Genomic DNA, 27518 nt, shown 5'->3' on the forward strand with positions numbered 1-27518 from the left:
CATAACTGTCCTCTGAGATCTGCTACTTCCTTTTGTCTCCGAAGAAGGCAAGCAAACGGAAGACACACTAATACCCGGAAAAATCGACAAAACGGCTACGCGTCAGGTTACAACAGAACACAGCTAGTCCGCCCTCGCGCCCTACCTAACTGGGACTATCCGTGGAGCGTCTTTGCGGTTGCGCTTCACAGAAGAGTCGCAGCCGTTGATGTCTCACACAATCCGTGACGTCATCATTGCGGGCCGTTCCCGGAAGAGACGTGGCAGGGGCTTGTGAACGGTGGAATGCTTGTGTTTACGAAGTGCTGGTGGAAGCCAATCTACCTCTGATCCCGCATCACACAGTGCAGCGCCCCGGTAAAGAGAGGAGTGTCAAGCCGCGACCGCCCTATGGTCTGAGGTTAGTTGGCGTCACCGTCTGACAGAGGATCTGCTAGGGCAGAAGAGTCTGATTGACACTTCTGCGGACGCATTTCATTACTGTGCCTGGTTAAATGGTGGCAGTGGCATCCGGTGCTAATGTTGATTGAGCCTCAGGAAAATCTTCATAGGAAATGAAATTTCCCGAACTACACGCGCAGAGCCAAGAATTTATTGCTTAAAGAAGCAGTTTCATTAGTATCGCTTGATACTCCACACTCTGGGAAGAGGTCATAATACAGCGATACTGGAAATTATGCCCAGCAGAGCCTTTGCAGAGGGATAACGCTCTTATAAATGATTCTAGGGTGGTAACTGTTATGCTAAATCACGCAATCCACACAGGTCCGGTATATAAGGTTATTTCCTCCGTAAATATCAATCAGTCAATCAATATTTGTAAAGTACGGCTACTCACCCGTGATGGGCTCAAGGTGCTGGGGTGGAAGGGGAGTGGCCTCATCCGAAGAGCCACGTCTTGAGTTTCTTTTCAAAGATGGTGAGCGACGGGATTTGTCTGAGGTGTAGGGGCAGGTTGTTCCAGCTCTTTGCTGTAGTGTAGGTGAAGGATCGTCCTTCAGCAGTGGTTTTGCAGATGTGAGGGATGGTGTCCTGGGCCGGCGGAGCGGAGGGATCTGTCAGGGGTGTGGAAGGAGATGCAGTGGTTCAGGTAGGCTGGTTCTGCGTTGCTTTTGGCCTTATACGTGTGGGTGAGAAGCTTGAAGGTGATTGGCTTCTCAACCGGTAGCCAGTGGCGGGTCCTCAGGTGTTGGAAGATGTGTTCTCGGTGAGGAAGGTCCAGAATGAGTCTGGCGGCGGGCGGTGTTCTGGATGTGTTGTCGTTTTTTGATGTTCCTAGTTGAGGTGCCGGTGTAGAGGGTGTTGCCATAATCGTGCTTGCTAGTGACTAAGTGTAGTGCTTTCCTCTTATTTAGTCTCTAAGCACTAACATAACACAACAGAAATGCACTTCTGAGGTCAAAGAAGTCTTTTATTGTTATTTTATTCTTCCCCAACCACAATGTTTATGAATGAATGACGAATTAGTAGCTTTCAAGTCCGCGTTAATCAAACAAAATATATCAGTTTGCAATATACACAGCAGGTTATATTTATAAGATATTGAATGCAAAGCAAAACAAATACTTCACCGTGTGGGAACTATTCACAGCTTCATCTTTCTAAGGTCTGCAAGCTGAGGACCCCTGTCAGCCGCGAGAAAGAGAGATTCATCTACCCACACGGGATTGCTGGCAGCCTGCGCCAAGCTCCAGCACGAGGTCCGGCAGATTCGAATCTGACTCTCTGCAGCCTGTTACATTTGTTACAAAGGTGTGCCCCCTCCTCTCAGACCTGGGAAACTGAGCAAGCCCTTTGGAGACTGGCCAGGTCTCCAAGACTACTCCTGTTCCCAAGCTCAAGGGAAGAGAAACAACGCCCATGTACTCTCTCTTATCAGGTCTAGTCTACTGTGAGAGCAAAACATCTTGGTTCTCTGGTGTAAAAACACAGCTTGGAAAAATACAGCTTAGATTCTCAACTGCAATGTCTAACTCCACGTTAAAGGCAATGGGCAGCTAACCTAAATATCAAATGCAATGTCATGTTAAAGGCAATAGGCAGCTAACCTAAATATCAAATGCAATGTCTAGTGTCATGTCAAAGCCAATAGGCATCTAAGCTGAATACAAAATACAATGTCTTATATCATGTCAAAGCCCATAGGCAGCTGAGCTGAATACAAAATGCAATGTATAATATCATGTCAAAGCCAAAAGGCAGCGGAGCTGAATACAAAATGCAATGTCTAATATCATGTCAAAGCCAATAGGCAGTTAAGCTGAATATCATGTCAAAGCCAATAGGCAGTTAAGCTGAATACAAAATGCAATATATAATATCATGTCAAAGCCAATAGGCAGTTAAGCTGAATATCATGTCAAAGCCAATAGGCAGTTAAGCTGAATACAAAATGCAATATATAATATCATGTCAAAGCCCATAGGCAGAATATCTAATAGCATGTCAAAGTCAATAGGCAGAATACATCATGTCAAAGTCAATAGGCATGCAATGTCAAAGCCAATAGGCGGCTAGACTGGATACAGCATGTCAAAGCCAATAGGCAGAATACAGAATGTAATGGCTAATGCAATGTCAAAGCCCATAGGCGGCTCAACTGAATACAGAAAGTAATGGCTAATGCCATGTCAAAGCCCATAGGCGGCTCAACTGAACAAAACATACCATGTGCTACTGGTGAACATTGAGCAACTAATATGCGCAGTGGTGAAACACAAAGTCATTGGTCAAAACAAACTTTATCAAATGGCAGGACACTAAGGTCTGAGTGACTGTCCTGCGACAGTCTGCTGAGATCCATCTGAAGCAAAATGTGTGGACTGTGGGCCAGCAGGAGGAGGTGACAGAGTTTACCTGGCGGGTCATGGATAGGGAGGACTCGAGGATGATTCCTAAGTTGCAGGCGTGCTCAGTCAGTGCAAGGGGGGCGCTGAGGGATGTGGGCCACCAGGAGTTGTCCCGGGCTGAGGTGGCGTTTCCAAAGATGATGAGCTCAGTCTTGTCCGAGTTGAGCTTGAGGTAGCTTTCATTCATCCAGGTGGTGACGGTTTCCATTCCTGAGTGGAAGTTCCTTTTGGCCATGTCCTGGTCAGAGCAGGCATGTACAGGGTATGCAGCGTCTTCGCCCTGTTTCTCCTCAACTGTCACTCCCTGCTACGTCCACTCTCTCCTACATTCCAACACACGCACGTCTCTCACTTTCTAAATTCTACCCAAATACATATCCTAACAAAATAATACGTGTTCTACGTAACACATCTAATTTCCTTATTATTATTTTTTTAAACAATACATGCATTAACAATCAAATTAAAACATAAAAACTCAATTTTACATATTATAAAAAATACTTTCCGATTATATAATCTTTCCACCATACAGGTTTTTTTTTACTTCTTCTAAATTTGTTTACTTTTTTTATATCCTTAGATTTTGCTTCATTTATATCCTCAGCAAAGTCACAGCCCTGTAAATTCTTATTTACTTTTACAGTATCTCTCATCTCCTCACAAACTGTTTGAGAATTACTTTGTGCATTAACCATGACCTCTTTGTTGGATTTAGTAGGATCAAGAATACCATCCATTAAAAATTCATTGTTAAGCATTTGCCTGCTCTCAACACGGGTCTGAGACTTAGCAATTCTTTTTAAATTCCACACCCTTCCATCATTCACCCTAACTGCATTATTCATTATCTTAACCTCCAAAGGTTCATAAAAATTGCTTTCTCTTTGGGTACCTTGACAGGTTTCCTTTTTTTTTCACCCATTGTCCAACAGTAAATCACATTTCCTAGTAGCATGTTTATTATCGTACCAATGTTTTCCTTTGTGTTGCACAGATTCAAGTTTCTCTTTTACAGAACTCTCAGATCATTCTACTATGCTGGATTTGAACAACCAACCTGGTGTGTTTTGGGTTCTAGGATTTCTACCTCTCATTAAAACAAAAGAAGAATACCCCATTGCCCCATATGTTGTAACTCTGTATGCCCACACCATTTTTTTCTAATTGCATTTCCCAATTTTCTTGGTTACAAACTGCCTGCTGTATAGTATTCTTTATGACATGGTTAAAGCGTTCAACCATGCCATTGCTGTTTGGATTGTACAACAAAGTAGTTCTTTGTGTAACTCCTAGCCTTTCAAAATATTCTTTGGCTTTGTGGGAAGCGAATTGTACTCCATTGTCACTTAACAAACATGCAGGTATACCTTCCCACTGAAACGCCTGGTCTAAGAACAACAAAATCTAATTGCTGTCACCTTTTCCACAGTCTTAATGGGCTATCTGTAGAACATATCCATGAGCACTAAAACGTACTTATTTTCTCTCCCAACTGGTCCCATGATATCCATTGCAACTTTTACCCATGGTGCTTCAGGTAACCTATAAATACCCATGGGTGGCTTTAAAGTTACTAGTGTTTTGTTTGCTGTTTTGCATATCTCACATTCACAAACATAGTTCTCAGTTTCCATGTCCATGCCCGGCCACCAAAATGATGCTTTAACAGCTTGCTTAGTTCTGACTATTCCAAAATGTGCCTCATGGCACAATTCCATTACAGATTTTCTCATTCCTTTTTGAGGAATTACTCTGTCACCTCTCCACGCAAAATCCTCATGCATACTATCTTCATTTCTGATCTCCCAAAAAGGTCTGGTTATATTTCCTATTTCCACCTTTTAAGGGGCGAGTGCATATCGCTCCGTCCCAGTGTTGTGATCTCTCATTGGGCTTCAAACCACGCCCATGTCATGTCAGTCTCTTTCATTGGTTTGTGGGCTTGCCTTTTAAAATCTGCTTGCTTTCACTAGTGAAAGGCATGCATGCATCATGCCTTTTCCGGTGTTTAGCCCTCCTCGAGCGCAGCCACCAAGTACTGCAAACATACAAAGCTCCATGTTTTCTGTCCGGTTTCTGGACTACTTTTTCTCTTTTTTCACAACAAAATCTTGCTGGGCAGAAGTCGAGCTCTTTGCATGACATCGATCCTGTTACCTAGGTAATTGCACTTTTGCCGGTTACGTAGATAATTGCACTTTTGCCGGTTCCGTAGATAATTGCACTTTTGCAGGTTACATGGATAATTGCACTTTTGCCAAAAGGTTTCACTGTGAGTGAACTTTTATTTCCCTTTGTGTGTCTGCTTTGCACTAATGTCGGCCATCAGCTCGCGTATGTGAAACTTTTACTTTTCAGTTTATATGGCAAGGAAAGTCCAGTTAGTTATGTCAAACTGTTTTACTTTTTATTTTCAATTTATGTGGCAAGAAAAGTTTGGTTAGGAGTTTGCAATGCTAATTGCTCTAGCTCGAGCTAACGCGAGACCCATTGTATTGCAAATGCTTGTTTTTCCATCCTATCTCAATTTTTTTTTTACCACAGATAGTTACTTATTCTTAGAATACTTTATTTTCCATTAATCCTTTGTAATACATTTTTTTCCTTGATCATGTAAATATACCACTTTTTCTGTCTCCCACAATTCATCCTCACACTTTTCCAATTGTTTCGTCATTCTTGACAGAAAATGCGCAATTACATTCTTTTTTCCCTGGAATATACTCTCACAACAGTTATAATCTTGATGTTTAACCACTAGTCTGTCTACTCTGCCTGAAGTATCCATTGTTCTTTCTGCCATTAACACTTTCACTAAGAGTTTGTGCTCACACCTCAAAGTAAAGTCCACCCCCCCCCCCACAAATGCTTTAAAATGATTAGTTGCCCAAACTCAAGCTAAGGTTTCTTTTTCTACTACAGAATATTTTTCTTCTACATGTGATAGTGACCACGAAACATATGTAATAACCATCATTCTTTAATTGTGATAGAACTGCTCCCAAACCCTTATTGCTGGCATCTGTTGTAATAATACTGTGTGCCTCAGGGTCAAAACCGTTCAAAGAAGCTACCTTGGTAATACATTCTTTAGTATCCCAAAAATTAATTTCACATTCAACTGACCATTCAAATTTGTTTTTACTTTTGAGTAATTAACTTATATTGTATGTTCTGGTTGCAAAATTTGGAATATATTTGGAACAAAGCTCTGCCAAGCCAGTAAATGACCTAACTTCATCTTTATACATTGGTGCAAGTGCCATCTTAATAGCATCAATAAGTGTTTTCTTAGGTGTGATTCCATTACTGTTAATTACTTGACCCAATTATGTAACCAAACTCTTTGCAAATGTGCATTTAGAGTGTTCTACAGTCAACCTATGTGTACGCAAAATTCTTAACACTTCCTCTAAAGTTTTATCACAATGGTCTCTATTTTCTCTGAAAATAAGTATGTCATCTTGAAAGAATTTTGTGCCGTTGACCTTCCCAAATAATTGATGCATTTGTTACTGAAAATCTGTAGCTGCTGATGCCAAACCATATGGCATCCTTCTGAATTGATAGCAGCCTTGAGGTGTGATAAATACAGTGTACCTTTTACTATAACTCGACAAAGGTATCTGGTGGTATGCTGCAGATAAGTCAATTGTTGAAAAATACTTAGCTCCCTTTAACATAGACATCATGTTATTTATCTTTGGTAATGGAAATTGGTCCACAATAATGTTATCATTCACATGGCGTAAATCAATGCGCAATCTTATTTTTCCATTACTCTTTCGCACCACTACCATGGGAGAAACCCGTTCAGAGACTTCTACCGGCTCAATTATTCCTGCAGCTATCAGTCTTTCCAATTCTGCTATGACTTCCTTTCTCAAAGAAATAGGTACATTTGTAGCTTTATGGATTTTTGAAACAGCCCCTACCTTGATTATAATTTTGTGTTTAAAACTTTTCAACTTTCCAATTCCATTTTTGAATACATCAGGAAATTTCTGTAACATGTCATCACCTAACTTTACTCCTTCATCCATAACTAATACTTGTTCCTTACTATTTGATCAAGTAAAATATGTAGTTATTTTGGTCTTTCCACCCAAGCACTGAGGGACCTTTTTTTTTCTTTAGAAATACACTACTTTCTATAAGCACTACAGTTTTTAAACTTAAACCCACGACACCCTACAATATCAATTTTTTCACTTTCATATCTTTCAGGATCGATATCAGATTTTTTTTTTTTGGACCCCACTTTATTCACAAAACATGTTTTCCATATGTCCTCGTTAATAATGGTGTATGGTGATCCAGAATCAGCATACATTTTAATACTAACACCTCCAACTTTCAACCAGGATTCAGGCTTGTTCTGCATAACCAAACACTTACCTTTAACATTTAATACCATTTTCACCCTTAAATCTGAACAAACGTCCGAGCACCTATCCTCACTACTACCACTGCCTTGATCTGTACCATTACATTCATTGTCTCTCACACACTTAATACACTTCAGCCTCTTCCTACATACCTTCGCATAGTATCCCACCACTCCACACATGCTACACTTTGCATTCTTGTCAGGACAAGATTTTGCAGATGCGCAGAGGGAGAACATGGCGGCCAGTTAGAGGCTTGTTGCGGCGTGGCTCGGGCGAGCAGAGATTTTGCTCACCTTCTCACACTGAGAGGAGCTACTTTCAAGGACCGGAGATGCCAAGCAGAGTAGCAGGGAGGGGGCTAGCTCTTAGAATATAAAAATGGAGAGGTTGGAAAAGTACTTATTGAGAGCCTCAGTCAGGACAAGAGGATCTCTTGATAAGGATTGGGGCAAGGTTGCCAGAGTGACCGGATAGGGGGAATCCCTAAAAAAATTAGAGTCCCCCCGAATCAAAAGAGTCAGGCAGTGGAATGAGGGAGGAAAAAAGTAACTCCGGCACACGGCAAGGAACAACAAAAATAACCCCCTCTCTTAGGTCCTTTTTTAAAGCTCAGGGTACCTTTCAGAGGACCCTACCGCCACTTTACCCCTCTCACGCTCTAGGGAGAGTCCAGTCAGGACCATGGAAGACGACAATTGTGGGTTGAAGACTGGCCTAAAACCACAAGCCCCAAACCCACACCAAGGTCTGGAGGAAACAGGAGGGGGGGATGGGAGGGGCAGAACTCAACCAGGTTAAGTGTGACAGGGACACAGGGGTTGCCAGCCTCTAACCAGGAGCCTCCAGAGGGAGGAGAAAAAAGAGATTTGAACCACCAGAAGTTTGTGGAACCTTCAGGTATGCACATGGGGGGCAACGATTCTCGGGCCCCATAGGCCCAGTCTTTGGAACAATTACTACAGTCCCTAGCAGAGGACCTTCTTTGTAGCTCAGACTAATCAGAAAGAGATACAGGAAGTATGGAAAGGCCTAGCAGATAAGCTAGATATTTTGACACAAAGAACGTGGGCCCTGTAAGTCTCAGTCGAAGAATTAAAAGAATCTATCTCTAGGGACAGACAGGAAGTCAACAAATTGAAGCCAAAATACAAAGAGAACCTGGAGAATAACACGAGGAAAACACAATATCAGACTGCTGAACGTTCCGGAAGGGAAAGAAGGAGAGGACATCAACACACTAGTAGTTGAGTTACTTATCCAGAGTAGTGCCTGGGAAGGCCCAGAGGATATGCTAGTTAAAGATATTCAGAGAGTGCACCGAGACCCATATTCGAAGTCTGTAAACAAGAATAAGCCCAGAAGGATCCTAGTGAACTTTTTTACATACTCCATCAAAGAGAAGATATTGAGTAAGGCGTTAAAGCAGGATATGCTTAGTGGGAAAGACTGTAGTTTCGATATAATATCTCCCACACTACCCTATACAAACAGTGGGAGTTGGAGAAGAGGTTAGATGAGTTTAAGAAATTAGGTGGCACAGCACAGTTGAAATTCCCAGCTACTTTAAAAGTCATGATGAATAACAAAATGTATAACATAAGGGATTGGGAGGAGTCTGATAACTTACTAGAGGCATTAAGAAACAAGTTATAAGTGTCCACCCAGGATAGAAGTGTGGTGTGGGCTCAGTGCTGCCCCGTTCCATAGGAAAGAACATATAACTAAGCTCTTTTTTCTGTGTTTAGAAAGCCTAATAGCGCCTAAGGGCTATTAAAGCCAAGATGGAGCAAGGTAGGGTTCTCCAGGGAAGGGGGGACTTTTAGGTAACAGGGGCTGAAGAGAAGCACTGGGTGGGGAGCATTAGGGGAAAAATGGTGTGCCTCGAAATATTTTGTGATCCTCAGGAATCTGTAGCAGTATTTGATGTAGGAATTAATATGTTAGAATTTCATGGGAAGCCAGGGAAACAAAAATGATAGATAATATGAGAGGGTTTCAGGTTTTATCCTGGAACATGAACTGTCTTCCAGTAAGGCCTAGGAAAGATAATATCCTTCTATATCTAATGGGTGCCTAAGCTCAGATAATAGTGCTACAGGAGACGCACCTTACAAGCAAAGAATCCTCTGACATTTTCAATTCCCAGAGATGGGTGAAGCAGATGGCATGCACAGACCACAATAGCCACTGGAGGGGGGGTCTTGATTTTAAGAATCAGCTAACCGCTCACAATGAGTTATAAATCAGACAAGAAAGGTAGGTGGGTCATAGCAAACATTAAAATTAACGAGAGGGTTTACACGCTGGCAGGATACTATGGCCCTAACATTGATGATATAGAACCACTGCAAGAATTATGTTGAGAATTACTGGACACCCTACATTCAATAATAATCTCAGGTGATTTTAACGTAATACTAGATAACTCTTTGGACAAATCAAAAAAGAGTAGAGCTCAGACCTGCCCAAAATTACAAATATATGTTATATCTATAATGAAGCACTTTGCGGTTTTGGACATTTGGCAAGACAATCATGGCCTGATCTGAGTTTACACGTTCCATTACAAAAAGTATAAACATCAATCAAGAATAGATTACTTCCTGTTAGATAGATCAGCAGAAGTAACAGATATACTGCACATAGCAGCCCACATATCTGACCATGCGGCAGTTCTTTTGGTGTTAAAATGTAATCTTGGTACCCAAACAAGGAGGTGGACCTTAGTTCGTTCACTTCTGAAAGATCAAAAAGTGATAGACGCCCTAAGGGCAAAGGCCAGTGAGTTCTTTGAGATTAATATCAATTCTGCGGCTCCTTTAAAGCCTTTATAAGGGGTGTTCTGATTAACCTTTTGGCACAAAAGAACAGGGAGTATAAGAGGACGCTTCAGAAATCTGAACAGGCCATCTCTTCCATAGAGGGGAATTTAGAATCGCAGGAAGCAAAGACGGAAGCTCTGTTGGAAGAGATCACTGCGCAAAAGGCCATTTTAGCTGCTGCTGTAGAAGTAAGGGTTAAGGCTGGATGGGAGGCAAGCAAACTAGAACACTTTGGGCCATATTTATACTCCGTTTGCGCCGAAATTGCGTCGTTTTTTTTGACGCAATTTCGACGCAAAACTAACGCCAACTAACGCCATATTTATACTATGGCGTTAGAGGCGAATAGCGCCAAAGTTCCCGGAATGTGCGTCATTTTTTAGCGTGAACCCCTTCCTTGCGTTAATGATATGCAAGGGAGGCGTTCCCGTCTAAAAAATGACTCCCAGGCCTTTACGTGGTATTTATACTCCCGGGCAAAAGAGACGCCCGGGAGTTGGCGTGGCTAAAAACGGCGCATTTGCGCCACTTTTTAACGCCTGCTCAGGGCAGGCGTTAAGGGGCCTGTGGGCTCAAAATGAGCCCACAGGTGCCCTCCCATGCCCCCAGGGACCCCCCCTGCCACCCTTGCCCACCCCAGGAGGACCCCCAAGGATGGAGGGACCCACCCCAGGGACATTCAGGTAAGTTCAGGTAAGTATAATTTTTTATTTTTTATATTTTTTTTTGGTGGCATAGGGGGGCCTTATTTGTGCCCCCCTACATGCCACTATGCCCAATGACCATGCCCAGGGGACAGAAGTCCACTGGGCATGGCCATTGGGCAAGGGGGCATGACTCCTATCTTTACAATGATAGGAGTCATGTTGATGGGGGATGGGCGTCGTTAAAAAATGGCGCAAGTCGGGTTAAGACGATTTTTTCGACGTAACCTGACTTGCCCCATTTTAAGACGCCCATGCGCCATTTTCCCCCTACGCCGGCGCTGTCTGGTCTACGTGGTTTTTTCCCACGCAAACCAGGCAGCGCCGGTCTGATTGCGCCGTCTAACGCCATTCCATAAATACGGCGCCCGCTTGGCGCTTCAGAATGGCGTTAGACGGCGCAAACTTTTTGACGCTAAACTGCGTTAGCGCAGTTTAGCGTCAAAAAGTATAAATATGGGCCTTTGAGTTTAGTGAAAGCGCAGGAAACCTCCTGCCATGGAAAATAAAGACAGACCTGATCAGAAATGAGGTGAGGGAAATCAGATGTAACCCCACGGGGAAAAAATTGGAGGTGGCCAAGGAGCTACAGCAAGCCTTTGTAGATTTATTTTGAGTCTTTATACACTGAAGATCAAGCAACAACAGAAATTCAAAGATCTGAATGGTTGAATGGGCTACAGGTAAAAAAAAAACCTCACAGATTGGGAGAAGGAAGAGCTAGAGATAAAAAAATAACGTTGGAGGAGGTGTTGCAGGCTATCAATAAGGGCAAAATAGGGAAGGCAGCAGGACCAGATGGTCTGCCAAACGAATTATACCAATGTGTGAAAGAAGTTATTAAGCCTATTTTAAAACAATTATTTGATGGCATTTTCAGAGGAGATGTCCCCCTCCCAAAATCAAAAGCCTTGATTACCCTGATATTAAAACCAGGTAAAGATCCCACGATGTGTGAATCTTACAGACTGATCTCTCTGCTAAATAACAATTATAAATTATTCTCAAATATTCTGGCAAAAAGGTTGGGCAGGTTGGCCGGGAAACTGATTGAGGAAGACCAGAAGGGTTTTCCAAAGGGGACATACATGCACGATCTATCTCATGAATTAATTGGATCCATAGATCTGGCAACTGCCAATAAGACCCCTCTCGCTATAATCACCTAAGACGCCACCAAGGCCTTTGATAGGGTCAGTTGGGGGTATTTAAATTTTATCTGAACCAACTAAAAATTTGTTGAAAATTCTTGCTTGGTCCTTAAGGACATTTACAAAATCCCCATGGCTAGAATATTGTATGGGAATTTAACTACGGCTTTTAGGATTACTAGGGGGACCAGAAAGGTTTGCCCACTTTACCCATTGCTATTTAATTTATATATCGAGCCGCTTGCAGAGGAAATCAGGAGGGGGCCCGTCTTTTAAACCCTTCCTATATGCTGATTGGGATAAAAATATATAATTTTATGCAGACGATATAATGATCTACACAAGTAACCTGAGCTCCACCTTGGAAAGTCTAGAGCGTTTTGAAATTGGAGTTTGGGAAGATCTCGGGATACGCAGTCAATATATCTAAAACTGAAATCATTACCTGGAATATTGAGGAGGTGCATAGCTTAATTAAAAACGAATGAAAATATCTAGGCATTAGCATTCGTAATAGCTTGGAAATTGCCAAAGCACATTTTAATAGCGTTATGCAAGAGGTTAATAGGTCCCTTTTAAGTTGGGCTTATCTTCCATTATCCCTGTATGGAAGAACTAATTTACTAAAAATGTCCATCCTACTGAAGTTCACCTTTCTTTTCAACATGATACCCCTGCACTTCAAGAAGACTTGGATACAAAAGTTACAAGGGAAAATATTTTCTTTTATCTGGGCGTCTAAAGGAGTTAGGATTGCCGGGAAGAAGGTGAGAAAGAAATATGATAAGGGGGGGAATAGCACTTTTGGATATTCAGCTGTATGACTGGACCTTCCAGTTAAAGAATGTGAAGAACTTACTATCTGGGGTTCGTGGGAATCGATTAAGGGACACTATGCTGAAGGATGTGGTAGGAGGTGGATTGAAACTAATGTACAAATTTGAGCATCCTAGATTCTACAAAAGAGTGAGATTAAAAGTCTTGCAGGGATTCCACAGGAACAGCAGAATGTCTCAGAGACAGCTTAGCACTCCCATTGAGGGATGCAGGCATTGCAGAATGGGAGCAGCTGCTGAAAGATGGGAGAATTCCCTCCTGGGAGGAACTTCTGTCTAGAACCCAGGGGCCCTAGCACAATGTAAATATTATCAATTGCAGAGTTGGGCCTGATCTAGGCAGGAGGAGGGAACGAACACAAACAAGTTGGAGGAGGAGTTGGTTAAAGCCCCAGTCCGTAAGAAGGAAGTGGCAGTTTACTATAGCTCACTTTTGGATGCCTTAGACCAGGACAAGGAACCCGCAGTCTCTACATGGAGGGCAGCGTTCCCAAATGAAGACATCTCTCGATTATGGCTGGCGTCTTGGTGCTTACTATATCAAGTGGCAAAACTGGCGTATTTAAGGAGTCACCTCTTCACTCTTCATAGGGCATACTACACTCCCAGGAAATTGGCAAAATTAAGAGAAGTGGAAAGCCTGTATTGTAGAAAATGTGGCCTCAGTAAGGCCGATGATCTACATATGTTTTTCTCTGCCCCACATATCCAGGTTTTTTGGACAGAGGTTAGCAGTGTGGTAAAGGCGATTTTTTTACTTAGAGATAGACATAGGTCCAGATCTGGTCTTTTTCGGATGGACACCTAAATTAAGCAGCTTAAACAGGTATCATTTAGAACTGCTGTTTTATCTGATGTTATTGGGTAGAAGGGAAGTATGTAGGCAATGGACATCTTTTAAGGCCCCCCACTAAGAGTGATTGGTTGAATGCAATAACCTACACGTGTAAGATAGACTCTAGCTGCACTAATGCAAAAAAGGCCAGGATGATGTGGACTCCTTGGTTAAGGTGTTTAGCGTAAAAGGCAGGACTTGGCTCTTAAATGGCATTGTGAAGCAAGCTGTCTGATGATTAGGTTCATATGGGATCAAGACATGATGGTATTAGTCTTGTACCCTTTGGGCTGCTCACTTTGAGAACCTTGATCTTCCTATGGCCATCTCGCACATCAACAGGGGGAGGTCCGGGTGATCCGCAAGGAATGATACAAGGCAAATGAGGACAAAAAAAAAAAAAAATTAGAGAATTTAGAGAGATCTGTTCTGTTCTTCCACATCTATAGCATTTGTTAGATTTTTCATACTTTTTTTTTACTTCTCTCTTAATTCCAGCATACTTATATTTTTTGTTAGCTTGTATTTCTGCCACAGTCTCCTTTGGTTCTGTTAAACCAGTTCTTAATGCACTTGCACATCTGCTGGACGTTTCAGCTTTGCACACAATCACAAGCACATAGTTCAAACACGCATCTCCATTCATCCATAGATTACAAGCATGCATCAATACTTGAACCCGTATCAGATCCTCCAACAAAATACGACATGCGCAATCTGAACCCAGTTTTCGAAGTTCGCTGACATACTCATCAGTCATTTTATTTTATTTTAGCGATTCACCGCAGGACGAGCCAGGATCTCTCGGCTTTACTCCTTGTTCACCGCCTCGATAGATCGACAATTGATGTCAGAAGTTTTTCAATATGTATTGAACTAGCCTTGAGAAAGCCCTTGTTTATTCGCTAAAGGGGCGAAACACGTGTTGGCTGTTACTTCTCCGAACATTGCCACCTGATTTCTCTCCAACTTCGATATTATTCGATTGGACTGTAATTTTGCCGATCCCAGGAACCTAACATTGGCTTCAAGATTGTCACGAACTAACCGGGTTATAAATTTGTGGAACCCCTGGCAACAGTGGAATTTTTGCAATATTTTGCTTTGCATCTACTCACGATTTCTCTTTCTAATACAAAATAAATGACTGTTGAATATTCATCAATATCAAGTATTGTGCCTTTTAATAGATTTTTTTTTTTTGATGTGGGAACTCACCTCCATTTAACCTACTTATATTTTTTGTTAGCTTGTATTTCTGCCACAATCTCCTTTGGTTCTGTTAAATCAGTTCTTAATGCACTTGCACATCTGCTGGACGTTTCAGCTTTACACACAATCACAAGCACATAGTTCAAACACGCATCTCCATTCATCCATAGATTAAAAGCATGCATCAATACTTGAACCCGTATCAGATCCTCCAACAAAATACGACATGCGCAATCTGAACCCAGTTTTTGAAGTTCGCTGACATACTCATCAGTTGGCTCCGACGTCTGTTGTTCTCCTTGAAAATTTTTTAACCTGGTTATACCCAAGCAAAGTTTTGTAGCAAAATGCCTACCTAAATTGATTAATGCCATATTAAAGGCATTATTATCACCTCCTCCTAGATTTGTTTTTTCTATTTGATTAAACGTTTTTAGCCCCTGAGGGCCTAACGATGTGCAAAAGAATGCACATTTTATATTCCAATGTCATTTTTACATCAGAGACCACAGTTTCTATGTAATTCTAAAAGTACTCTTTCCACTCATTCCACTTCATGAATTGTTCTGATCCTGCATGCCAGAAAGCTTGTGGAGGGCATAAAGCAAAAGGTTGTTGACTCGTGTGTGTGTGTGTGTGTGTGTGCGTGTATATATATATATATATATATAATCAAAATAGGCATATAACTACAAATATATATGACCCAAATATCTAAAATATGTGGAATTGTTCAGCGTTCACTTTTACTGGATGTCACACCGTCCTATCTTCACCACATATTAAATTTAAAATCAAACTGGTGTTACATATAAGGTGTTTCTATCACTGCTTAAAAATGACTCCTCAATGTGTGCTCCAAACCGGTGTAGGCACTTTCTGTCAAGGTTTGCCCATCACCGGTCACAACTTCACTCTCCTCGGTATCGGTACTCAATATTATTTCCAATAGAAATAATCCAAAGCTTCCAAAATGGCCACTACAACCAAATGAAAAATTTCAGCAGGAAATCAGCCTTGTAATCCAAACGTGATCAGTAGCATGTGACGTCCTTTGCACGTCAAAACTGGTGCCCGCGTTCACAGTTCACGCGCAGATGCTCTCGCTCACCACTGAATGTGCGTGTAGCTATCAGTAGAGCTTGTGCCAGCCACAGCAGACTCGTTCAATTCCTTCAACTGTCACCACAATAAGCAGTAAGTACGCCGAACTGTCATCCAGCACTGAACCAATGTCACTTGTCAAAAATAAATTGCCAGCAGCCTCCTCCACCTTCATCTTCTTTTTTTTTTTTCCAAACTTGCCGTATTATTCCTGGAATAGGATATACTACTTCTCAGTCTACTCTTCTTATGATGTCCTCTACTCGTCGCCAATTTTATTATGTTAAATCACGCAATCCACACACGTCCGGTTTATACGTTTATTTCTTCTGTAAACAAGAGCAGACAGGTAAAGTATGCAGCGTCTTTACCCTCTTTCTCCTCAACTGTCACTCCCCGCTACATCCACTCTCCCCTGCATTCCAACACATGCATACGTCTTTCGCATTCTAAATTCTACTCTAATACGTATCCTAACAAACAGTAGGTATTCTACATAACGGTAACGCCGCCTGTAAAAATGTGACGACTAATAAAACCAGTGGATTCTAATATCAATAAATGAAAGTGGTGTTTTTGGAATGCAGGGCCTGATGAGATGATGACCAATTGTTTTCCGCCAGGTGAAATAATGCCAAATAAAACACAGTGCCAGCTGTCAACATGCTGTTCCTGTGAACGTTCTGTCCTCAAAATATTGTGCGATATAAAATATTGCCACTCCTATTTAGAGCCACGGAGAGATTTAAGCCTTTGAGGCACCGAGTAAAGATAAATAATGCATCTAAAAAACCGTGTGGTTGCTGGAGTTAGGGAATAAGGGAGTGAGTTTCTCATGTAAAATATTGTGCGCATTTATAAATAATGTAATGGCAACCATCATTTTATTTTTCAAAGGTCAGTTAGAGGTTAATATAAGCCACAATTAAAAGAAAGCAGGACACGCACTCAATCACACAATAGGTTATTAGTTGACAGTTTGACCTACACAGGGTAGCCTGAATAACTTCCTGCATGCTGCAGTTTTATTGTATTACTAGATTCAAGTTTGCAACATGCCTCTCCATACGTGAAATTGTACTGCGCTTAGTGCCGTGTTCTTACCTTTTAAGTAGATCACTGATGTTGATCATCCAGGAAATCTTACTCTACATTACAGGGTGCAGAGTTAAGTCTTTTTTAGCGAATATTCTCATGTACTTATGCCACGACTCTGCAAGATTTTCACTCTTGTACAGATCTTTTATTCTTTGAACTGTGCCCTGTAATTTGTCTCACTCCTTTCGATGTATTTCTGAAATGCACAAATGCATTTTTTTTCTCCAAATTGTGGTATCTGAATTTCTGCATCTGAATATTTGCTTCTGGCTCGCTCTCCTCTGATTAGTTGCTTAGGCAGGGTGTTTCTCTTGGTTATGGTTTTGTGAACTCTACTCCTTTTCATTGTTTCGGACAAGGGTGCTGAAGTCATATCCAATTTCAACTTTTGAGTTTCTCTCTGTTCCTGTGAACTATGCTCACAGAACTGGTGCTTCTCTGAGTTATTGCATCTGATTTATTTACTTGCTAGTTTGGTCACATCATATACAGCATCTAGGTCGGGATTACGTTCTAATTATATTTCTTTGGGTCCTGCAGAATTATGATCATTTTGTTGGGCTCCTCTGAATTGAATAGTTATGATTTGAATCAAAATATTTTGCATCATTTCCTTGAATCGTTGCTTCCACAAATTCTATTTTTCCGGATGGTTTCCCCAACAATGTGTTCAAGGCCGATCTGAGCCCACCTGTACATCATAATTGCATTTTCTCTGTGTTCCTTTAATTTCCACTCAAGGAGACTGTGCTTCTCAGAATTGCCATCCATCCATTTAGATACCTGTGAATTACTCCTCAAAACTTGAACTTTCATCATATCACGGTGGGTTTGTTCCTCCTATATGTATTTCTCTGAATACACTCTTTCCAGATTGTCTTATCCTTATCACGTTCCAAGCCTTTGTGTCACTGCATCACATTCTTTTGTTTGGTCTCTCTGTGATTTTGTTTTCAGAGACATTCCTCTTCGTCGTCTGTTCTCTGCTCTCACAAATGTGGGTCTTGGAACCTTTCTCAACTAAAATTAAGGGCAGCTCGTGCTGGCACCTGTGCCATTTCTCAGTGATATTTCTGGACTCCACTAACTTCCAAACTGTTTCTTTGAATCATGCAGACACAATCTTTCATTCACTGCTTTCTGCACCTGTCTATTAATGATAGTGCTGCTCTAACTGTTCTGTACTCTCAGTAGCCACTAATGATTATGTATGTCTTCTTATCAAAATCTCTGCTCCAAGCACTACCCAACTATCACCCTCCTTTCTAATATAATATCGTAAGAAGATCTCCAGATCAAGATCAACTCCTACTATTGCAGTCCCTTCAATAACTAATTCTTAGACATTCCTATCTTCCCTTTGCCTCCTGGAATCACCAGTGTTTCGTATCCTATCCAACCCTTTTCCATTCCATCTAAATTTAAGATCTCTCTCTATAAAGGTTTAGAATTCTTTCCTAATTGTTGATAATGGAGAACTTTCTACATATCTACAGTTGCCATTACGTGTTTGGCTTGATAGCCATCTTGCCTTAAAAGAGCAAATCAATGATGTAACATCATCCTGTTTTCATATACTTCAGGTGCTGTGTAAATTTTTGATACAGGGCAGGCCTAGAAAAATCATAACATTTTTACTTGACCTGCAGGTCGAGCTTGAATAATCTCCTCGACCTAACTGTAATGTACTTGACCCAGAAACGGGTCTCAAATTTTGTGATCCTAGACAGTCGCCTTTTCCTTCATTCTCACATATGAGTGCACCATTAAATATGTAAGTTCAGCATTTCTGCTTTAAAAAAGAATCCTCTTTTGTTTGAATACATACACTAAACGTTTGCTCCATGTATAAAAAAATCTAGCCCACATATAGGGTACACATGACCCATGCATGACTTGCCACTTAGTTTACTAATAGCTTTGCCATCAGGGAAGGAGTGTTTCTCACTTTATGTGTAGGCACTCACTTAAAAAATATATATTACTAAAGCATGATGTGGTAGCACACTGTCATTTGCAGACATTACATTTCCAGCTTCACTGATAAAACAATATAGTGTATTAACAATAATCTGTGAAAATTGGGTTTCAGAAAACATTCATCATTTGCACATCACCAAGTAAAGTGTTCTGACTTTTTCATCCTATTAAAATATTTTTTTCACTACACAGAAGGACAAAAAGTTGTCTTTCACAGCTACTGAAATATATTTTGAAATGTTTGTAGAGTTGACTTAGTTATATAAGTGTTGTGTGTTAGGAAAAACCTGATACCAAAAGCCTTTAATTTCACATTGGTCAGACAGTTCACCTTACAAAATCCTGGAACTCTGGAGTCACAGGGAAAAGTATTTGTATTGCCAGAAGACAAACTGACTTTGGACCTCTGTCTCTGAACACAGAGAAAACGTGACAAGAATAAGATTTAAAGGCATCTTTATTGCTAATTCAGTTCTGTTCTTTGCCCTCTGGCCAGAAGGGTCAAGTAGATTCTAACAATAGCTCGACCCCATAAAATAAAACTTGCCATAGCAAGTGGTCAAGTAGATTTTTCAAGCCCTGCAGGGGTGTGCAATTTCCCAAATTATCTATTTGTCTGTGGGACAGGTTGCTTCCTAAATCTACTTGTCCTGGAGAAAAATCTGCTAGTCCCTTTGGTGCCTTGTAGTGAGTCAACAAATTATGGCAGCAATCTCATTAAGTAAGAGCTCTGATAATAGCCTCTCTAATTTATGCCAGTGCTAATCCAATAGTAGGGCTTGAATAATATACTATAGCAATTTCCTTATTTTGTTCCCTTTCCACAGATCAACATACTGGTGCTGGAGGAAGCAGTAAGCAATAGTTCTAGGGCTGGAATGCCTTTGAGTCTGTACAAACCTACTAACTTGCATTTATTAAGGATTTTCACCAGCTTTTGTCTAATCTTTTTCCATACTGAGAAAGGTTGGAAATTTACTCCTGGCGAGGACAGAAGTAAGCGTTCTTCCAGGTTTGGAGAAAAAAGTGGTTGGAGGGAAAATGACCTTGTAAACACACCATAGATTTTCGCATGAGCAGATCTGCACATGCATATTTGCCCGTGCTAAAATACACTTCACAAATGTTTTCTTGGTGTACAATATCCTAGGCTACTTCTGTAAATTATTGTGAATTCATTAAAACCACTTTTGCAAAGACATACACCATGAGTGCACGTTTGTGACTTTCTTTAAGAATTGGGCCCCTAATTAGGTCTGGCATTAACCCAGATATTTTGTTTTTATTAAAATTGTATTTCTCCTTCTATCCATCTATCGGCTGGCTTTACTGTGAGTGGTAGCATTCTACTCTTCCACAAGAAGTATATTGGCATACAACTTAGTTTTGTGCGGTGCCAGAAACTACTGTGGTAATGTGTACATTTTGAGCCTATTTATGTTACAGTGGCGAAGGCCTGGCAGCCCTCACAGCACAAAAGTGTTACAAAGCCATGTCGAAACAAGACACTCATTGACCAAAAGACTGACCAATTGAGGATTGGTTGGTTTTGCCAGTGCTTGTTTATTTTCATATTTCCCAAAATCTTTTTGAAAATGCTTACACTGATATTTCCATTTTGAATATTTTTTTAAATCTTCCATGCATCAACACAATTTACTAAATGATGCTTCAAAGAAATATTACCTACAATTTCATAGTAATTTATCAAAACATTTTTTTACCTACTTGCATTTTTTTCTGAACATTTTATTGTGAATCTTGCTTACAAGCTTGTGCAAACATTTGCATCTAATCAGAGAGCATTCTGGGAGCATTGGACATAGCCTCAAATTGTTAAACTTTTCAAAAGTGTGTTACACATGTTTTTACTGGAACTACTGTAGTGCAGTGTGCCCTTAACGTTTATTTAGAGCACTCACCCGAATAATGAAGGCTCTGCATTAATGAACCATAAATACAAGTTTGAACAGCATTAACATGGACCCAAATATTACCTCAATTGCGGGAAGCTTCCTTTCCTGTAAAAGGGATTTGTGCTGAAGGGAGCTGGACCTACTTGTCGCAAGGACAAAATAAACATGTAAACTTGTTGCCCTTGATCCCAAGCAATATGTCCTGGGTGTCGGGCTACAGAAATTCCACACTCCTGTTAATATTTATTACCAAGATTAATCGAGCAAAGTCCTTTCCACTTTGTGTTCTATTTCTTATATTGTAATGTTCTCTATTTGGGCCTCCCAAATCAACGGTGTTCTGCTACAACAAATAAACACGTTTGCTTTGAGAAAATCAACTGGTTTGATAAAATTAGATAACTTGTCAGCTGCCACAAGCCCACTTCACTTGACTTTATTTGACTTTTTGTGAAACAGAGAGTGCCTCTCAAAGCCCTCTGCCTTATGCGCAGGATTTTCTACAGACTAGATAAATACTGCCTTAAGAACAGGTTTTTTAATTATGACACCGCAAGCGCAGTACATTCCAGCTGACTTTTATTGATGCTATTTTAGCGTTTTAATTTCCATGCACTGGTAGATGCTCCTTTTGTTAGCTCCGAATCGTGGAACGACTTGCCCCTTAATTTCTGTAAACAGCACCACTATCTTTGCACTAGAAAGGCCCTCTTTTCTTTGATTTTTAGCTGCTTTATTCCTCCTTTCATCCTGTTCACAGATAGATGATTGTTGGATGCTTCTTAGCATTGTGATGTCCCTTTTGTGACTGAGTGCCCTACAAAAAAAGGAAAAAACCTTCTAAACTGTGGATTTTAAAATTAATGTGCCTTCAGAGGTACCAGACTATCTGACCTTCTGATAGGTTTTAATAGCACATCTTTTTGCTTCCCCATAGTTGTGAGGACCTTTGTCTCCCTCAGTCCTAAGAAATGTCCTGCCTTACAACATCCTCTTAGTCTTGCACTGTGTAAGTGCATGGAATACCATATCAAAATGTAGAAATCTACTGTGCTTCTGGACCCTGGGGCTGCAGGGGGGGCGGGCACCCCCGGATTACTTTTCATTAGAGCCGCCTTAGTTTCAGTTTGGTGGCCTGGGGAGGTGGCGGTCCCCGGGGCTGCAGATGGCCTAGCAACGCCCTCGCATTAGTTTTCATTAGTGTCCCGGGAAGGTGGCGGTTTCCGTGGTGTGTGAGGGTGTTTCGGGCCTGGTGGCCCACTGCATTAGTTTTAGTTTGGTGCCCTAGGGAGGTGGCAGTCCCCGGAGCTGTGAAGGGCCTAGCCACCCCGCGTTAGTTTTCATTAGTGCCCCAGGGAGGTGGCGGTCCAAGAGGCTGCGGGTGGCTGGGTGACCCCTCTTTATTCATTTTCATTAGTGTCCTGGTGATATGGGAGGGGGGCATGCTTTGTGGGGCAGTAAAATACAATGTCCCTGGGACTTGGCCCAACCGGGGGCCTCAGCATCATGAAGTGCGTAAGCCCACACTTGTTTTTTGTTTCCAATTTTCGATACACTCACGGATCCCCTGAAAAGTTAAAAAAAATTATTTTTTTGCTCTGGGGTGTCCCTCTGTGACCCCAGCACCAGAGCAAAGGGGTCAGGGTGTCCCTACCCTGGCCCGTTTTCTTCTTTTACATTTGTTTTTTTAAAACTCTTTTTCTGGGACTCGGCTGGAAAGTTTTGGGGTGATCCGTCAAGCGAGGGCTGAGAAAAAGGGGTGGGGTCCCAAAATGCTTTTTCCCCAATGCATTTTTCTGTGAGAACTTTGGATAGGAATAGCCCCTGAACCACTGGACAGAATTACACCAGATGTGGCGGAAAGGTGGCTCTTGGTCCAAAAAGCGCCCTTTTTAGGGTCAAGCCTGCGTCGCATGCGTTTCGCTAGCGAGACGCTTTAGGAATTAAAAAGGGCTCGGAGCCCCATCCACGTCACGTCAGTGTCTTTCATTGGTTCGTGGGCTTGCCTGTTAGAATCTGCTTGATTTCATTAGTGGAAGGCACGCATACGTCATGCCTTTCCGGTGGTTAGCCCTCCTCGAGCGCATCGACCAAGTTCAGAAAACATACGAGACTCGCTTTTTTCCATCCGGTTAGTGGACTACTTTTTCTCTATTTTCGCAGCGCGATCTCGCTTGGCAGGAGTCGAGCCCTTTGCATAATATCAACCCTGTTACACAGTTAATTGCACTTTTTCTGGTTACTTACATGGTTTATGTGGCAAGAAAAGTCCAGTTAGGAGTTTACAACGCTATTAGCTCTAACACAAGCAAACGCGAGACCCATTGCATTGCAAATGCTTGTTGTTATTTGGTGTATAACCCTACAGTAGTTTTTGAAAAATTAAAGAGAACCTCGTGCTGGGATGTGGTTGTCTGCCAACACTTCAACAAGGAAGTGTTGGCAGCCATGTTGGGACTTGGCTTCAGCAGAGTCCAAGAAAAAAAATTCAAAAAAGAAAAGGGGCCAGTTTAGGAACACCCGCAGCACCCCTTAGCCCTGGTGCTGATGTTGGGGGTCCCAGAGGATCTGGCGTAAATAAAAATAAATAAAAAGCAAGTGAGGGCCCCCATGCTTGTTTAAATGAAGCCCCTGGGTGGGCCAGGTCTCGGGGGCATTGACATTTTCAATGCAGAGGTGGGGGGGGGAGTGCCTGGACCCCCAACTCCCTGGGACAGAATTTGTAGTAAAATGTGGGAAGGCTGCCCAGCTACCCATCCCCATGCCCCTGCAACCCCGGGGAACGCCACCTCCCTGGTGCAGAATTTGTAATGAAATGTGGGGGCAAGGGGGAGCTGCCTGAAACCCCTTACCTGCAACCCTGGGGACCACCACCTTTCCAGGGCAGAATTTGAAATGAAATGTGGGGGAGGGGGCGCCCGGTCCCCCACAGCCCCGGGGACTGCCACCTCCCCAGGGCAGAATTTTGAAATGAAATGCAGGTGGGCTGTGCGTTTTGGACCCCTGGCCCTGGGGAGCACCACCTCGCCAGGGCTATAGAAGTTAGTAAGTGGCCTGGAGGCCCCCCTTGAGGAGCTATGATGGCCAAAGGGACTCCCACCCCCCACACCAGGGCTAGCTCCTGCTGTTTCCCTGGGTGCCCACACCTGGGACATAGCTGTTTGCTCTGTCTTGCCGGGAGGTTTGACAGCTGCCACCAAGTCAGAGCAAACACTCTGGTTCCAGCAAGTGGGAACAGCTCTCACTTGCTGGAAGTGAAGGTTTCCTCTGTTTCATAGGCTGCAGAGATGCAGGCAGGAATACAAAAGAAACTATTGATCTCAGACAGGGTGCTGCATGTTTAGCAGCTACCTGTCTGTGACAGCAGTGCCTCCTCCCCCAGGAGGTTTATAGCCGGCTGGGACCTTCAAGCTCTCCCCCGTCCCCAACCGTGGTGACTGGGTGCCGTGGGGACACCCCGGTGACATGGCTGGTCCCCAGGGGGTGTGGTCTCCGGGGCTGAGATCGGACTGGGATGACGGGCCACAATCCCAGAAAAAAAATATGAAATGTTCAGGCATAGCGCTTGGGGACGGTGTCCCTGGGGCCACGTGGTCATCCAGATTACAAGGATGTTATAGTTAGGCTCACAGTTTAAACATGCACAAATAGAAATTCACCTGTTATAGTTATTTAAAGAAATTATAACTCGTGCCTGAAGGTAACTATAACTCGCACCCTCTCCATGCACTGCTAATTACCCCACAAGCTACAACACTCATGACATCTTTGATAACATCATTAATAATATTAATATAATATTTGCAGTAAAAGTTTTGACGAAAATCCTGTGCATGTCAGTGGCGTGAGTTATAGTTAAATAGTATAGGCTGCTATGTCGAACCTACTGACTTAGACAATGCTTGTTTATTTTCATGTTTTCCATAATTTTGTTTAAAATGATTTTTCCACTATGGATATTTTTTTTTTTAAATAATAGCATGCATCAACATATTTTGCTAAATGATGCTTCAAAGCAGTGGTACCTAAAATTTCTCAGCAGCTAAGCAAAACATTTTTTTTCCTCATTGCATTTGTTTAATGAACATTTTAATTTTGAAAAACAAATAATCCTCAATATTGCCCTGAAGCATCTGCAAATATTTACATCTAATCAGAGTGCATTCTGGGAGCATAATATGTAGCCTCATACTGCTAACCTTTGCAAATGTGTGTACACATTTTCATACTGGAACTACTATCAGTAGTGCTGTCTGAGCTTACATTTCCTTAGCGCACTCGCCCTATTAATAAAGGCTTTGCATTAATGACAATAAATCCAAGTTTAAACAGCATTAAGTATGGACACAAATGTTACCTTTACTGAAGACAGTACCCTTCACTGATCCATAATGTGGTACGGTCAACTGGTGACCAAAGGGTTTGTGTTGCAGTGGGTTGGGCCTACTTATCCCAAGGACAAAGTAAATATGAAAGCTTGTTGTCCTTTACAAAGTAAATATGAAAGCTTGTTGTCCTTGGCCCCACGGAATATGTCCTGAGTGTCGGGCTATCGGAATTCCACACCTGCAGATTCCTTGCCTTACACATGTGAGATGGAGAGTCCACCAAGTGTCATCAATATAGCCACACCGTTTCAATTTTGTACATGCTTCCTTTATCAAAATAAAGTTAAACGTATCAGGCCAGTTTTAATATGTATTTAATTAATATCAAATTGTTGATTTGCCTCTCCTATGCCTTCTTTGGTTCTAAAGGATACTTCATAATGCCCCGAAGGTGGCAGGCTAGCAGCATTTTGAAACCATGGCAGGCAGCAGCATTTTGAAGCTGATTCTCAAGAAACCAAGGATCTTCTTTGGTGCGTAAAGGTTAAAGATTTGAATCCTTTCTAAGTCATGTGAAAGTCTGGTCTTTAATTAGGCTCTTGCCCTCAGGCAGTCCCATCAGAGATGGTAGAGTGTGGTATTTGGATACTTGTTGAGTTGACAAACAATAAATTAGCAGTATGAGCAGTATTTTGGAAATATTATTGACTTTACCTGTAAGGAGTATAGGATATCTACGGTAAGGAAGCACCAAGAAAATCATAAGGGCCTAGCACTTCTTGAGTTATGACCACAAACGCAATGATAAAGCTTACACAATAAGTGCTAGAAAAAAATAGCATAGTGCGTTATGCCCATTGTTGTTGAGTAGGCAACGGTTTGGATCTATGTGGCTATTTTTGTGATCTTTGGTTTGCTATGGGATATGCTTAGCTAAGACAATCAGTGTGGGGGCCTTGATCAAGGAGGAGGCAATACAAAAGATAAACTACATCAGGCTTTCACGAAAAGCACATTTCTGTGGCTTCAGATTTTTATGTCACATAATCAGCTACGGTTGCTGTGATATCTTGTGTTTACTGTTGGCTATGTATTCTATAGATTATCTGTGGGAGTGAATTCAAGTCACGTCGCTAAAATATATCATGCAGCCATGATCGGGGCCACTAAAAGAATGATTTGGTGGCCACAGCTGTTTAGTCACATAGTCTACCACCAGTTGCATACTTTTCATATTGTTACCTTAAAAATGGGGTTCTACTTCAGCCAGCTCAAAAGTTACTAAACTAATTGCACTTGGTTGTATTACTATACATGATACCTTATAGTAGTTAACAGATCACATTCAGCTCGATTACTTTATCAAAGCATTTAAAAAGGTGCAATTTTGCTAAGATGTTTAAAACGTCTCAATTAATGCTCTGGGGAAAGACCCTTTTCTGCAACAAGAATGAAAAACTTCAAATACTCTTCTAGTTAGTTGTTGTTGCTGCTCTTGAATTTATGATTTGTTTTTGCTTAATACCGTTGGTTATAGCTTAAGGTAATTGGGGAAGATGTAGATGCAGTCTGTAACATGGGGTATGGATTGAAGAAAGAGGAGCATTGCCTCCTCTTCTGTGACACAGTTTCAGAAAAGTATTTTAGCTCTAACTCTGTTTTCCAAATCTATTTTATTGATTTTGTTTTACACAGTTAATGAAAATGCCAACAGTGACATTCACCTTTACTAGCGTGACATATTTAACTTTCCACTTTGGATAACTCTCCCTCCCACATACCCTACCCATTTTGGCATCAGACACTTAACATCCAAAAAGGGCAACCAAACTCCCCAATCGTCATTGCATATTGTGCTTTTAAATAACACTGTTATTCACTTTACTGTGTTTTAATTGCATATATACAAACCTCAATGACTTCAGCACTTGCGAGTATGCTAAGGCTGCTGATCCTCCAGACAGTCAAGTAATGGGTTTCACAGTTTTTTAAATCCCCCCTCTTGATTATTTAAGACTAGGGTAAATTCTTTCTTCTTTTGGGCATTCAGAAAGTTTCCCTGGGAACCCATTCCACCCATTGCTTACCATTGCTATGTGGTTTGTAACTCACATTTTCTGGCTTTCTATGTTTTAGGCTGTCCAGCATGTCTTCATACCTCCCGAGGAGCAAAGCTTGTTCACCATCGCTCCTTGCATTCTTCCACAAGTCCTCACTTTCTATAAACAGGCCTTTAAATTTTGTTCTTATCTTGTCAAATTTCAAATACAGAGGTCAAATGTCAGGCTC

At 41.7% G+C, this 27518-nt stretch overlaps 1 protein-coding gene across 2 annotated transcripts in view; it reads left to right on the plus strand.

Moving 5' to 3' along the window:
- The first annotated feature begins 235 nt into the window (after nt 1-235).
- Nucleotides 236-27518, plus strand: part of ZFPL1 (zinc finger protein like 1) — a 153763-nt gene continuing 126480 nt past the window's right edge. Inside the window, exons 1-2 of one of the 2 annotated variants that reach the window (XM_069207977.1) lie at nt 242-400; nt 25659-25762. The gene's annotated coding sequence lies outside the window, so the exon portion shown is untranslated. Of the gene's footprint in view, nt 401-25658; nt 25763-27518 lie in introns of both variants that reach the window. The other variant, XM_069207976.1, reaches the window with a different exon arrangement.

The sequence above is a fragment of the Pleurodeles waltl genome, chromosome 9 (assembly GCF_031143425.1).
Source record: "Pleurodeles waltl isolate 20211129_DDA chromosome 9, aPleWal1.hap1.20221129, whole genome shotgun sequence".
Taxonomy (NCBI): domain Eukaryota; kingdom Metazoa; phylum Chordata; class Amphibia; order Caudata; family Salamandridae; genus Pleurodeles; species Pleurodeles waltl.